The sequence below is a fragment of the Lepidochelys kempii genome, chromosome 3 (genome assembly GCF_965140285.1).
Source record: "Lepidochelys kempii isolate rLepKem1 chromosome 3, rLepKem1.hap1, whole genome shotgun sequence".
Lineage (NCBI taxonomy): Eukaryota > Metazoa > Chordata > Testudines > Cheloniidae > Lepidochelys > Lepidochelys kempii.
Window position 1 is genome coordinate 103,598,533 of NC_136382.1, and position 16,062 is coordinate 103,614,594.

The 16,062-nt window shown below is 42.8% G+C and overlaps 1 protein-coding gene across 2 annotated transcripts in view; it reads left to right on the forward strand.

Annotated features, from left to right (window-relative positions):
• LOC140909032 (uncharacterized) overlaps positions 1 to 16,062 on the forward strand; it is a 116,897-nt gene that overhangs the window by 58,220 nt on the left and 42,615 nt on the right. The window lies entirely within an intron of this gene.

Genomic DNA, 16,062 nt, shown 5'->3' on the forward strand with positions numbered 1-16,062 from the left:
TATTATTCTACATCAGTGGTTTTCAAACTTTTTTTCTGGGGACCAAGTTGAAGAAAATTGTTGATGCCTGTGACCCAACGGAGCTGGGGATGAGGGGTTTGGGGTGTGGGAGGGGCTCAGGGCTGGGGCAGAGGGTTAGGGTACTGGGGTGAGGGCTGCGGGGTGAGGCCAGGAATGAAGGGTTCAGGGTGTGGGAGGGGGGTCTGGGCTGGGGCAGGGGGTTGGGGTGCAGGATGGGGTCAAGTCTCTGGGCTGGGGATGCACGCTCTGGGATGGGGCCAGGGATGAGGGGTTTGGGGTGCAGGAAGGGGTTCTGGTTTGGGGGGGCTCAGGGCTGGGGCACAGGATTGGGGCGCGGGGTTGGGGCACAGGGTTGGGGTGCAGACTTACCTCCGGTGGCTCCCAGTCAGCGGCGCAGCTGGGGTGCAGAGGCAGGCTTCCCACCTGTCCTGGCACCGCGGACCGCCCTGCACCCTGGAAGTGACCAACAGGAAGTCAAGCTCCTAGGTGGAGGCGCGCAGCTCTCGCCCTCAGGCATCACCCCCCAAAGCTCCCATTGGCTGTGAACCAGCCAATGGGAGTGCCGAGCCAGTGCTTGGGGTGGAGCTTGTAGGCAGCACACAGAGACCCGTGGACCACCTGCCTACAAGCTGGACCTGCTGCTGGCCGCTTCTGTGGCACAGCGCAGTGTCAGAACAGGTAGGCACTAGCCTGCCTTAGTTGGTGAGCACCGCCGACGGGACTTTTAACACCGCTAGGATCCCTGGGTGCTGAGCCAGCCAACCCAAAGCCTTATATGCCACGACCCAGTACTTTGAAAAACACTGTTCTACATACTCAAATGTCTTTATATTTTGTTAAATATACTGAATTTGACACCAGGAGTGTTTGGGTTGTTGCACTGTAAATTAAAGTGTGTACAGGAGGCTGCTTTACTCTCCTGCTAGATGCTTTTCTTGTGACATCTTGTTTATACCTCCTTGCCCCTTAATACAGATGCTACACTAATTTTACACTCCCTTGCATACCTAATTTGGTATAAGTTACAGTACTTTTCTACTCTACACCCTGCACCTGTTTCCTATGCACACCAGTGTTTATGTCACCACTGAACTTCCACTGACCTTCACTGTCTTTCATATCACATCTGAATTTGGCATCTAGTCAATTAAAATTGAATTTAAAAAAACCCACACATTTAGAAATATTGAGCACCTGAAATTCTTTCTTAGAAAATTTTTTTTGGCACTTTTTTGTTAAAAGTAAACAGCTATTTTTGAAGCGTGGACAAGACCTTAGGCTAAAATTTTCAATAACATCTAAGGGACTTAGGAGGACAAGTCTAACTGAAAACTAATGGCATTATGACAGGTTTCAGAGTAACAGCCGTGTTAGTCTGTATTCGCAAAAAGAAAAGGAGTACTTGTGGCACCTTAGAGACTAACCAATTTATTTGAGCATAAGCTTTCGTGAGCTACAGCTCACTTCATCGTATACATACTGTGGAAAATACAGCAGAAGTTTGTTTTTATACACACAAATCATGAAAAAATGGGTGTTTATCACTACAAAAGGTTTTCTCTCCCCCCACCCCAGTCTCCTGCTGGCAACCGATGAAGTGACCTGTAGCTCACGAAAGCTTATGCTCAAATAAATTGGTTAGTCTCTAAGGTGCCACAAGTACTCCTTTTCTTTTTTCTAATGGCATTAGTGCTCCTAAATTCTTATACACTTTTGGAAATCCTACTTCTAGTGCCAACCATGGTGGTCTTCTGATGTGGCATTTGTTATTATGATTAATGATTGCTATATTGTTGTTTATTTATACAGCTCCACAAAATGCATATGGCATAGAAATAAAAGACAATGAAGGTATGTCTACGCTAGAATCCTACAGCAGCACAGCTACGGTGCTGAAGCTGTGCGGTTGTATCCTGTGGCATGCCGTGACATTTTTAGTCAGGCACACAGCAACTTTTTAGTGAACAAATTTTGCACTAAACTTTCCATCCTGACAAAGAATAATTTGTCCTGCTAGCTCTGTTCTATCATGGAAGATTCAGTTCTACTCTTGGCTGTCCTAGGTGGTCCGACTTTCTAGTGACATTCCACAAGATGGTGTCTTCCAGCTGGTATGACCTGGCACATGAGGTTTGTGAGAGGTCACGCTGTGTAGAAGATGCTACTTTGTTCTACAGTGTGCATTCGGTGGCTGGATGGAATTGTCACATGGGCCAGATCCAGCCTGCAGGCCACCAGATTGACCACATTTTTGTGAATTCTGGGACATGCAATGCATGCACTGCATATATAGCCACTGGCTGTAGCGCTATAGTGCAGACACTTACTGCAGTGATAGAAGGGGTTCTTCCCCAGCTGTAGAAAATCCACCTCTCCACAAGGGGTAGCTTGGTCAATGAACCTAGCAATCTCTACCCTGAGGCTTAACTCAGCTTAATTACATCATACAGGGTGTGATATTTTTCACAGCCTTGAGTGATATAGTTAAGACAACCTAACTTTGTAGTGTAGACCAGTCTTTAGTCTGATTTTCACCTTGCTTACACTGCTTTTACACTGGTGTAAGCCCACTGACTTTACACCTAACTCATACTACGGTGAGAAGACAATTGAACCCAAAGTCACTATCTCAAAGACTTAAGGGCCCCTGATCCTGCAACTTGTAGTGTGCAAGTGAATTTCTGTGCCTGCGAGGAATCCCTGTGGATCCAGTAGTCCACCTGCATGCGCCACATGGCAGGATTGGGCCTTAAAGTAAGAGGGTGAGAAATTCAGTGGGGGAAGGCAGACAAGCATTACAGAAACACGATTATGAAGATGCTGGACTTAAGAACATAGGCATCGTGAGGGTTATCGGTGGGATTTATCTCTCTCTCAGAACTTATTTCCTTGATTCACTAACACTTCCACGAGCGCAGCAAGTTTCAGTGCTGTAAAGCGCCAGTGTGGACAGTGCACCAGCACTGGGAGCCGCGCCCCTCGTGGAGGTGGAGTTTTTAGAGCACGGCAGCACTTTAGCATTGCCAGTGTAGACAAGCCCTCTGAGTTGCTTCTGACTTATTAAGGTCATGTGGTCAAAGTGGGCTGGTGGGGGTTGGAAATCTTTAGTTAAGCTGACCCATTTTCCCCTCCTTAAGTGGAGTTTTGCATTTACTCACATCAACAGACCATAAGATAATTAAAATGTAAAATCTAATTAAAATTAAGATGATCTAAAGCATTCATCTAAAAAGAGGTCTGTGAATCAAATACCTTATATCTTTCTTTAGAAGACATGACTTCTATCACATTTAATTACTTTCCCCTGTGGCTGGCCTCGTAATGATCCGGCTTCTAAAGGAGGACAGCTTCTATTAAAAAACTGCATGGTAAAGATTCAGACACTAAGAGCTTCACCTGCAAGATGTTCAACACCTGGCTTTAATCCAGCAAAACATTTAAGCACATACTTAATTTAAAGCACATGAATAGTCCCATCCACTCCATTGGGATTACTCATGTGCTTAAAGTTAAGCACATTTTTAAATACTTTGTTGGATCATCATCGGCTTGCTCATTAGTAGGGGAGGTTCCACAGTTATGGTACAAGCCTATGCCTTGGAGGTGTGGGTTCAAGTCCATGTTCTGCAACAGACTTCTTGTGAGATGCTGTACAAGCCACTTAACTTCTCTGGTCTCTGCCTGTAAATGGCGATACTAATAACTCCCTATCTCACTGGGGTGTTGTGAGGCTAAGTACATTAAAGATTGTGAGGTGCTCAGATACTACAGTAATGGAGACTTTATAATTATCACAGGTAAATCATGCAAGCCCTACAGGAAGGCAATTTCTAAGGTCCCTTCTGCTCCACAAACACAATGCAGTTGCTGGGGGATCTGGGAATGTGGTTGCCCCTGAACTTGGCAGAAGCCAAAATATGGTTCTGTAAGGCAGTGATCTAACTCTGTTAGGAGTCACTTATGTATGTGCCATGTTTGTAGTTAGAGCTGAGAAAATCACCATGTCTGTAGTTAGAGTTGAGAAAAGAACGCAAGGGATTTCTTTCCAGTAATATTTACTTGAGCTTTTCCTTATGAATTCACTTTGGTTCTGCTCACATACCTTTTGGGTTCTTGTTCTGCAAACATTAGATCACTTGGGTTTTATAGGTGAAACTGTTCACAGAAAGGAAATTGCAAAGTCCCATGCTTGAATATTCATGGAGCAAAAATTTTAAATTTGCACATACAAGTATTCATGCGGGAATTATTATTATTATTATTATTATTATTATTAATCACATTTATTACGGCAGTGACTAAGGACTAACAAGAATGGGACCCCATTGTGCTAGGCACGGTACAGACACAGAGTACTAGACAGCCCCTGCCCCGAATAGACAAGACAGACACAGGTTGTGTGAGGGGTAGAACATACAGAATGAACTACTGATGGCAGCAATTGCCATGTTAGTTCCATACTTTATTTATTTATTTATTTATTTATTGTGGGGTGGGTTTATTTAAGAGAGAATAAGGTACATGGAAGTAAAAGTGAAGGGAGAGGGGACACTGAAGGGAGGGAGAGTGAGGGGGTCAGGGCAGGGAGGAAGAGGGGTAGGTGTGGATGAAGCTAAGGTGAAGAGACCCGTGAGGGAGTGGGAGAACTGGAGCAAACAGCTTATCAGCACAGGGTACAGAAAGTCCTATCTAAACTGTAGGAAGTTCTCTGAATGTCCTGGCTTTGGCTGCTTCTGCAGGCTGTTCCTACTAGCTGGAATTCCTGGCTGATTCCTTGATTGCACGCTCATCCAATCAAGGAGGAGGGACATGTAGCTTGTTTTGACCAGTCACAACTAAGCAGCACAGCTCAGGTGTTGAATAGTCACTATTTGTCCCTAGACGAAAGAATTTTTTTTAAAATGTTGAATATATTCAAATCATGAATAAAACTAAGCAAATTAAAATCTGTTCATGGATATTTTCTGAACAAAAAAAGAACTACATTCACTGAATAAAGCACTCATTGCAAATTATTTGGAGTAGAGACAGGACCTAAATATACGTATGTGTATGTAACTATGTCAGAATATTAAATATATAACATTTTTCTTGCTGGCTGCCTGTGCATGTAATATATCAGCATGTCCAGCAAGGCAGCAATGAGCGTTATATCATCCCTTTAGTTTTCATATCATGAGTGATAAATGACTATATTGGAATGCATAACATCAGCCTTGCTAACTTTAACCTACAGTACATCAGAGGAGAGCAATCCAATTCACAGAACTCTTAACACTTCAAAAGGAAGTGAGAGATACTGGCCATTAGGAAGAATGGGCTCTCATTGTTTTCCTGTGCTGATTTAGCAGGGTGCCAATAATACCCCCTTTCCCCTCCCACCCCCAAGTACAGCCTGCTTGGGTTCATTTAATCAAAAGAAAGCAGCAAGCAGCATCCATATTTTTCAGTAATATAATTTGCACAGTGGTACACAGAAGAAATTTCATCTGCTTTTTCACCCTTAAAGGAATTTGAGCATATGTGGCAAGACTTCGCAGTTATAGTAGTATGAGTTTCCTAGAGGGAACTCTGCTTTCTACCTGCATGCTCATCAATTGTGACTTAGATTCATCAGTGACTGAAGCACCAAAAATCAGTTAAAATCCAGCCTTTGAGAGGAAAGCTCATGGAATGATATTCTGAAAAGACCTGAGACAATTAATTTAATTATTCTCTTTGTTGGGTTTTATGAGGTGAATTAATTGAATTCTGCAAGACTCCCATTTTACTGCATTACTGGAGAGCTGGTGAAGATGCTGCAAACACTTTGTGCCATACCATCACAACTGAGTGTCCTTGCAGAATCTGAGTGTGTAAGTTGGTGCTGAGATCACCATGAGAATAACTTTCCTCGGGAAAGTATCTTCCTCACTTGGGGCCAGATGGGGACCTCCATACTCCCACTGGTAACCAGTTACTTACACAAGCAGCCCCATTGACTGCACTGTGATTATCTGCTCACCAGTGAGTAAAATGGTTATAGTCTGAGCACATGGTGATTCCTTCCATGGGTGGCAAGTGACTCCAGCATCTAGGGAGTCAGGGCCTGAGCACTGGAAGCTCCCTAGAAGTGGGAGGGGGAGGGGAGAGACACGGGGGCCTGGACTTTGGCCCCACCCCCTGCTTCAATACTGTTAAAAGAGAATTGCAAAGCTTTGTCTAGTATTTTTGTTTACATTTTGAAGATTCTAAAAGAGTAACAGAACATACTTGTTGACTTAAGGCTAAATACTTACTTGAATTTCCTTTTATTTTTAAATAAATAGCTTTGGCTGGTATAGAGATCGTTGGTGGAAAATATTCTCCATGAACATGTTATTTTCCCTGTCAGTATCATTAACAGAGAATCATGCCTAGTTTTCGCTTTAAAGAGTTTACAACTCTGCCCCTGTCCACATGCCTCTTACATAAGTCAATATAAAAATCTGTACAAAGTGCATTTCAATTTTTGTGGTGTAATTGATTTTGCTGAGCAGACCTGGAGGTGCAGAAAAAAATCGACGCTGCACAGTTTTCAGAAAGAAGCCTTTTTAAAATCTTTGAAACTACTCAGTCAATTTAATAAAACATTTCAGAAAAACCTGGCAATTTTCAAGTCCAGTGGATTTGCCAAGTTAAGATTACAGCTGGGGAAAATATATGGTTTTATAATGAAGGTTGCTTGCAACTTTAATATGGAGAAGCTAATACCCATTATCTCCCTTCTTAATTATCATAGTATCTGACTGCCTCCTGCCATTATCTAACTCTCTATTTCTCCATCTCCCTATGTGTTTATGTGGACCTTAATATTGCTTGTTTCTTTCATACTTGGGAGGAGGTCAGAGTAGGATAAGGGCTATGAAGGCAGGTAAGTAGGTAGCTGGATAGATAGATTAGATAATGGCAGGAGGCAGTGAAGTTTTCTCTCCCAGCTGCAATCTGTGCTCTCCATGTAGAGAGAAGGAAGGGAGGTTTCTGGACCAAGTGCCTCAGGTGTGTCCCTATGTTCTTGTTTTACCTGTTCACTCACTAACAAATGTAACTGTGATTTACCAGAAACCCTGGGGTAGAAATAGAAACAGATAATTTTGGTTGAAAGAATGAGGCCCTGGTCTCTTAAAATGCAGAACATGCTGTGACCAAAGGTTATTTTTTGTAGATAATTTAGTGAAAGGTGGCAGCCTGTCAATGTTAGGAGTGAAACCCACAGTTTATCCATAGAAATGCTTTAGCAAAGGCTCCAGCAGTACAGGCTTTCCCATCAATGTGCCTCAACTATGAGCTGGAGCAATAACTTCTGGGGATGGAAGGGTAGTTCATTCTCTATGATCATTCAGTCTTTTGCCTTTCTGCTGAGAATACCAATAAGGTTAAACACTCGACCCAGATCCTCCCTTTGATTTCATCTTCAAAACAGCTGTGCTCCAGATATAAACTGTTTAGAAAAATAGAGCAGAAAAAGACTGGTTAATGAGGTGATTCATATCCTGGGCAAAAAGGCCTCATGGCCTCTCTCCCCTTCTTGGTTAATTTGTGCTTTGTAAAAAAAGGTTTGAGAGAGAGAGAGATAAAACCTTCTCAGTGACTCTTTCTTTTAAATGAATTTTTAAGGACCCTCAAAACCAAAATCCTTTGAATTTGGGCAGTTCATATTTGAACTCCCAGCTACAATGAGGGGTGGCATTATAAAACACTAAAAACCTGTCCCTAAGGCTTTAGTTCCAAACAGGTTTGTTTTCCAGTTACAGCCAAAATTTCACAGGAATAGTTCTTTTAGCAAGGGTTCAACCCATCGTGGTAAGAATCTGAAAAGAACAGTTGATTTTGTAAGATGTTTTTCCCACCATGCAAATGGCAGAAATCTTTCAAGATCAGTTGAGGCCCAACATCACTGAGATTTTGGAGCCACTAAATCCAAAGACAAAAGAAACCGTGATCTGGCCTGAAACCCAAGCCTCAAACTCTATCCTAAAAGTAATTTTGATCACTAGCCCGATCGGAACTCCACCTCTTTGGTATATCCATATCCATATGTATTACTCAGCCAGAAAAGTGGGAGCTGCCTCTGAGTAAATGGAAGCAGATGTCTTTCCAGAGAAGTTTGAAAATATAGAATGGAACTATAAAGGTCATGAAACTAAATGTTATCCCTCTTCAGTAAGCTCTACCTTTGCCCAAAACAAAACAAAACAAAACAAAAAACCTCATATACTATACACTCAGAAAACTACAGGCTAGTAACACAGAGCCACAGATTACTAGGCAACATCTCACACATCCAGAGATTGTACCCTCACTGCTTACACAGTTCTAGAGATTTTGAAGATCATTTGCCTTTGAGTTCAAAAATAATGGTCCTAAATGGACTCTGTCAGGAGGAAGGAAACAAACTCACCTTGACACCTGAATATTCCTTTGGGGTGGTGGTGATGGTGATGGTGATGATGATTATAGCGATGGTGCCTGGAGGTCTCAGTCAGGGATTAGGAAGCATTGTACACCTGACTAAAACAAAGATATTTCTCCTTCCAGAGAGCTAAAATTATGACAAGACGAAACAGATGGATAAACAGAACAAAAAAGTGCTGAAGTGGGGAGAGGGAGACAAGATAACAGTAAAGATTGGATATGTTTGCATAAATTAATCATCTCAATGGTCGTAATAGCAGCAGGGGGCTGCCAGTCCAAAGGCAGTTTTCAAAGAAGGATTTAAAAGAGGAGGAGGTGGCAGCTTTCTAATTCTGACAGTGAATCGTCCTTGCCCCCACCCCTTGCCCCATGCATTGGGGTCAGCCTGACATGAACATGACTAGAGTGGGTATTATTTGAAAAGAAATGTGTATGGAATCAGCAGTTATATTGCCTAATACGTCATATGCACTTGCTAGAGGGGGTGTTTAAATACATCGTTGTAGATTGACCATAATATTGTAAGTGGAGAGAGTAAATGAAGAGCAATGTAATGACCAAGGATGTTTATTTTGTAGAGTTACTGTATGTTCCCACATCACTTCTCCAAACTCATTTCAAAAGCTCATCTGCTCTTCCGTTTCCTGCTAGGAGACACCCTCTGCCCTCAGAGTTACACCCCAAGTGTCATGAGTCATTGTGCTCTTATATCTTTCCTCTTTATTTCCATATATTTTTGGAATGCCTCCAAAACAACCCTTCCCTGAAAGCTCCACTCAGGGAGTCTGATTAAAACACATATTGCCATGATAATACATCAGGGCTTATTTGAATGCAGGTGGATATTTTTCAAAGTAAAAGCTGTTAGTCACAGGGCAATAGGCCTCCATGTTGGAATGCATTTGAGAAAAGATGGCAGGAGTCTGCTTTTCTGTCTCTATCTGCCAGGGCAAGAATCACAGCTCTGATAACAAGGAGATTATTTCCTGTTCTCCACATGCCAGGGATGGCCTCATAGGGCATCACATTTTTAAATACCACAAGGACCTTGCATTTAATAAATGCATTAAGATGGTTGATTAACAGGCACAAAGTACATACATGCATATGCTGAAAGTCATTTCTGATCTGATTCTAAATTAGTAAACAGAAGAGCTATTCTGCACTCTCTGGACTGTAGGTATCTTTTGGCATTTATTGTAGCACAATAGGAACACAGCAGGGAAATTGTTGTTGTATATCTGTAGAATTGGTATTGGGAAGTAAGATCCTGAAGCTGGAAAGAGGACTGAGGAAGTGAGAGGCATAAGGCTCTACTGTTATTGGCTGTATGTACACTTGCATTGAATTTCTTCCAATAACTAGATGTTGTTCTCATAAATTGAATGTTTTGTTACAAGAACCAAGAACCTCATCCGATTTCCACTGAAGTAAACAAAAAAGAGTCCTTTAGATTTTCATGGGAGTTGGGTTTTGCCTCAGTTGTGTTTTTCTTTCTGTACCTAGCAGACACACAAATGCAAATGCTACAAATGTGGTCTCAGTTGTCATTCAGTGTGCTTGAGATGAGGTGCTCTCTTCAGGCCAGCGCTATCTTGGGAAACACTTGTTTTCCATAGATTTGCTCAGAACTGATGTCACCTGTTCTGCTCCCACATGAAACATTGTGGGAGGCAAAGATGGTCTCCTTGAGAAGAGGGAAAGGATCTGACTTTTGAGATTATAGACATACAAAAGTAAGGAGGATAGCAATCAGATATCAGGGACACAACATTTCCATTTTGAAAAAGGAAGAATTTTTTCATCAGTGGTTTATACTGTTAGGGGGCTTATTCCTTTACCCACTTACTTCCTTGGTCCTTCTCGCATGAACAGAAAGCAACAATACCCGAAGTCCAAAGGTGCAAACAATTCAATGTTTATTGGGGTGAACTTCCAGCAAGCATGATTCCAGTTTCCTTCCTTAGTATCCTCCTTCCCAGCTCTGACACCACAGAGCCTTACACCTGTGTCCCTGTTCCCATTCCTGCCCTTAGCCAAACATTATTCCAATTTTCTTACCCCCATTCCCTGTTCTCATCTCCCCCACCCACACACCCATCCCCTCCCACCCACACCCACTCACTTCCTCATTGACTACAAATTATATAGTAAAACTTGAGTTCTGCTTAGCTATACCTTAACCAATCATTTTCCTGAAATTTAACTAACCAATCCTAACATATTGTAACATGATTATGTAACCAATTATATCCCACCACCTTAATTAGTTTACACCCAGCAAAATTAATTATTCAGCAGACAGGAACAATCACAGAACCAGACAGAGATTATACAGACAAACAATAGCAAAGTGGGAACTATAATGACAAGACAGTACAGAAGTGAGGATTTCACATCCCAGCTATTGATAAGTGAGTTCTTGCCAGACAGGATGCTATCAAACTAAGTTTCCTTTTACATTTTCTAGGCACTTCCCTTTCTCTGGAGGTGATAGGAATACAATCCTGTCCTGATAGTGCCTAACAGCCCAATAGCACCTGTCATAAATATAAAGGGAAGGGTAAACCCCTTTGAAATCCCTCCTGGCCAGGGGAAAGCTCCTCTCACCTGTAAAGGGTTAAGAAGCTAAAGGTAACCTCGCTGGCACCTGACCAAAATGACCAATGAGGAGACAAGATACTTTCAAAAGCTGGGAGGAGGGAGAGAAACAAAGGGTCTGTGTCTGTCTGTAGTCGTCTTGGCCGGGGACAGAACCGGAATGGAGTCTTAGAACTTTTAGTAAGTAATCTAGCTAGGTATGTGTTAGATTATGATTTCTTTAAATGGCTGAGAAAAGAATTGTGCTGAATAGAATAACTATTTCTGTCTGTGTATCTTTTTTGTAACTTAAGGTTTTGCCTAGAGGGGTTCTCTATGTTTTTGAATCTAATTACCCTGTAAGATATCTACCATCCTGATTTTACAGGGGGGATTTCTTTATTTCTATTTACTTCTATTTTTTATTAAAAGTCTTCTTGTAAAACACTGAATGCTTTTTCATTGTTTTCAGATCCAAGGGTTTGGGTCTGTGGTCACCTATGCAAATTGGTGAGGCTTTTTATCCAACATTTCCCAGGAAAGGGGGAGTGCAAGTGTTGGGAGGATTGTTCATTGTTCTTAAGATCCAAGGGTCTGGGTCTGTAGTCACCTAGGCAAATTGGTGAGGCTTTTTACCAAACCTTGTCCAGGAAGTGGGGTGCAAGGTTTTGGGAAGTATTTTGTGGGGAAGGACGCGTCCAAACAGCTCTTCCCCAGTAACCAGTATTAGTTTGGTGGTGGTAGCGGCCAGTCCAAGGATAACGGGGGTAATATTTTGTACCTTGGGGAAGTTTTGACCTAAGCTGGTAAAGATAAGCTTAGGAGGTTTTTCATGCAGGTCCCCACATCTGTACCCTAGAGTTCAGAGTGGGGGAGGAACCGTGACAGCACCTTATTTCAATGTGACTAGTTTGGAATGTGAGGATGTGATTGTTCGCTTCCTAGCTTATGGCTGCCTCTGCTGCTTAGCCAAAGGCCTTAACCTAAGAACAGGGCCTCAGACTGTCACACTAAGAGAAGGCCCTTACACCAGCAGACAGTGATTTTGATTCTTTCTTTTATACCTCTAGAACTAGCCAAGTGATAAGAATACACCTAAATTCTTAAAGTATAGGCCTTTGCAGACAGGCCTGAATATCTATATCCTAACATATACCTCCCCAGCCTTTAAAACGCTCTAGTAGAGCTGGTCATTGTTTTCCTTCAACCAGCTCTAGGCACTATATTGCTTTTAAGAAATTGAATCACACTAGGGCTATTGCGAGGCATCCATAACTCACTGAAAGCTATGGGAGACCTTGTGTGACGCATTGAGGAACTGTCTGGTGTTGAGGGGGATCACGGTCCTTGCTACAGGGTTCAAAGCGTGCTTCCTTACATGGGTGTGGTCTCCTCTCTGGCTGAACATCTATCTGGATTTTTCCCTTTCTTGTTAGCCTCACACAGCCCTTGTGCTCAAGGGCTACAGTTGTGACTGGTCCTTGATTGTGAAGAGCATAAGGTGAGGAAAGACTATCCTTCCCCATCCATACTAGTGCAGAGGACAGTCAAAAGCTGGTTCTGCAGAACTGGAAACAAGGAAAAGAGGTGGACTTACATGAGGTAAAACCGCATCTTTGGCAGGTTTAACTTGCAGTGATTGTTTCTTAGGTTATCAAGCAAGAGGGAAGAATACAATGGATTTGCTCATTTGGGCAAGATGTTTCTATTGCTTACTAGTGGTAGGTGAGCCTTATAAACTCTGAGCTTTTGAGAACCTCACAAAATATTTTAGGCTTGTAAAACTGTTTCTAGTCCCCAAAGTTTCCACCTGTAATTTAAACCCATTTTCACCAGGGATGATTCACCTTTTAAAAATATATCATGTCAGAAATCAGTGGCACTAGACCAGTTTACACTAGCTGAGGATCTAGCCCATGTTTGTTATCTGGAGGGAAGTCTATGATATGTATTAGGACAGAAGAACATCCCCAAGAAGGTAGGCCGCCACAAATGGGTCGGGGTGGCAGCGGGGACGGGGGGTGGCTATGTGCTGCATACTGAATCTGTTTTTCCCAGGAGAATGTTTATCACTCCAATCTCTGCTGCCTTTTTTACAGTCTCTTCTAATGGAGCACAAACCCAACTGCATTTGAATTCAGGCTGAATTTTTAAATCCACAGCGTGAGTGAGTTCAAAATTAGGCAATATGTACTTTCCCAGACTTGATTTATTCATGTTCTCCACCCTCCTCATCCCCTTTTGCACTGATTTGCATACCTGTATTTTGACCGTGGTTGTGGGAGAAGCATGAACATGTATATCTGATATGTGAGAAAGATGTAAACATTTATCACTGAATTTACTAGAAAATCCACAATCTCTGAGTAGGTGTGTGAATGCATGTGTGTCTAACTTCTATCTCTTCTGGATGGCATCAGATTCTCTCATGCTTTTAGCCACTTTATAAGGTTCTGCTATTAATGTGGATACGTTTCTGTAAAATATCAGTCCCTATGTGTTTCCTGTCAAAAGCCTCATTGTATAGCACAATTGCTTTCCTGTTCTGGGTGTTATTGCTGCCTGTCAATATATCCACAGAAACAGCAAATCTTGGTCCCCACTCCGTGCTTGTAGAAGACCACTTGGCAGCAGTGATCTCTGGGGAGGTCTTGTATTTGATATGGCCATTTGCAAGGCATGGCTAATATTGCAACATTCTCCTCTTTTGCCATCCTGATCCATCATTCCTTTTCAGACTGTCCAAAAATGGTGCCGCTAAAATCATCTTCCTCCCCCCACTGGCGTGTCATTGCCCAGCACATCAAGTTCAAACCACTTATTCTGGCTTTCCTGGCTTTGTGACTCAGCCTGGCCTACCTCTTTGAGCTTCTCTCCTATTTGGTACCCCATTCTGCTCCTCCACCCCATCAATAACAAGAGCTTTGATGAGCTCTTCATTCATTTCTCCCATTCCTGACTTCATCCATCTTCTCACACTGTCCCATATGGAAGGAAAGACATCCTCTCCTCATACCTTCTAATCACTTCTGCTGTGTCACCTCATTTGTAATGTCATGTCTAAATTTAGATTGTAAATTATTCAGGACAGGAAATTTGTCTCTTAATTTATTCTGCCAAGTGCCTTGCACAATTTGAACACTGCAAAATTTGGCTACACTCTAAGAATCTTTGGAAATTATAACTGGAGCAAAGCATAGCTGTTGGCTTGTTGCCTGGGGCTCCTCCCAGGGCATACATTACCGCAATGCTCCATGAGCTGCATTGGCTTCCACTTCATTCCTGGGTGCAATTCAAGGTGTTGCTTTTGACCTTTAAGTCCCAAAGGCTGAACATGAATGGTTTAGAGCCTTCCCATCTCTTCATGTGATACTACAGCTGTAGAGGTCAATTGAGGTACTTGTAGCTAGGAGCCCTCAGTTTTATATGGAAAGAGTATTTCTAGGAAGGAGCTCTCAGTGAGAGACCCTCAACTGGAGCACACTTCTCCCCTTGGTTTCACAGAGCTTGAATTTGTTGACCTTTGTGTCATTCTCTATTTCCCCAGGCTGTTGAGGGAGGGTGTGAGTGGGTTGAAGTAAGTAAAGTTACTGTTGGGTTGGGTTGGATGAGTGCAGAGGATTTAGTGGTTATATGGATCAAATCTGTAGTTTTTGGAATGTATTTTTATATTTGTTGTACCAGTGTTTAGATCATTCTACAAAAGAAAACAAATAAATAAATACACTAAATAAAGTACAATAAATATATGGGGGGTAACACATAGTGTAAACTCTGATCTCTGTGCTCAAACACAACTGCAAACCTTCCACGCTGTGCCTCCACCTGAGAATCCCAGTGGCCTCAGATTCTGCCCAGCACTCCCCACACTCAGATGAAGAGGGGACTAGGACCCAGGTGGTGTCGCCCATCCTGCCAGCAATGTGACCTTTGGAAAGAAACTGCAGGGAGGAGCCAGACAGACACTGAACCTGGCAGAGCAGCTGCAAAACAGTTTCATTAGGGACCCATGGATACCGATAATATTTTCTACAGTTTCAACTTGCTTATGCTGATTGGCTGTTTGCTACAACCGCCTCCCACCACTTTGCTCACAGTCCCTTCATCTCATTACCCCTCCGAATTTCTTCCCCCTCCCTCATAACCCCACTCTGTCCCTGTCCCCCCACCCCCTAATCCCCTCCCTTCTTTTGTCTTTCTGTTTAGTTTATCCCACCCTCTACTAAATCCAGCCCAAAAAAATTAAACCAACTGTGGAACTAACGTGATATTTTCTGCCATCACGTCGGTCGCTCTGGTCCATCCCTTTTCCTTACCCTTCTTCTGTCTTGACTGTTTAGATTGTAAGCTTTTCAGGGGCAGGAACCAGCTACTATTCTGTGTTTGTGCAATGTCTAGAACAATGGGGCCCATTCTTGGTTAGTCCCTGGCAAGAACGTGCAGAAGGGGCAACAAGCATGTGTATCCCCCTCCCCCCAGGATTCATCTAAATATATATATATTTCTGCTCCAGCCCCAGACCTAGTCCAAGCTGCTGCTCCGGCCCTGGACCCAGTCTCCAGCTGCTGCCCCAGCCCCAGCGACTGACTGCTGTTCACTGCCCCAGCCCCAGCCGCTGCTCCAGCCCCAGCCCCAGCTGCTGTTCTAGCCCTGGACCCAGCCCCTCTCCGCTGCTCTAACGGTCAAATTTAAATTCCAGAGCATGCCCTTAGTCCCTAGGCACATCACCGAATAAACATGGTTAATAATAACAACTAACTACGTGACCAGTTAGAGTATGTAACCACGTACAAATCTTGCCTGAAAATGTTCTCCTCAGTTTGATGCTGTGAACTCATTTTTTATCCTCCCATAGCTAGATTCCTCTCCACTTACTTTCCCTTCAGTTAGTTTCACGTATTTATTTGCCATTGTGCTCCATCACAACGTTTTTATTGCAATAGATCCTCTTCCTATTTTATTTTTCTCTCCTGAACACCAAGTTCAATTCTCCAGATCTCATTGAAATCTGTGGTTTGATATAAATTT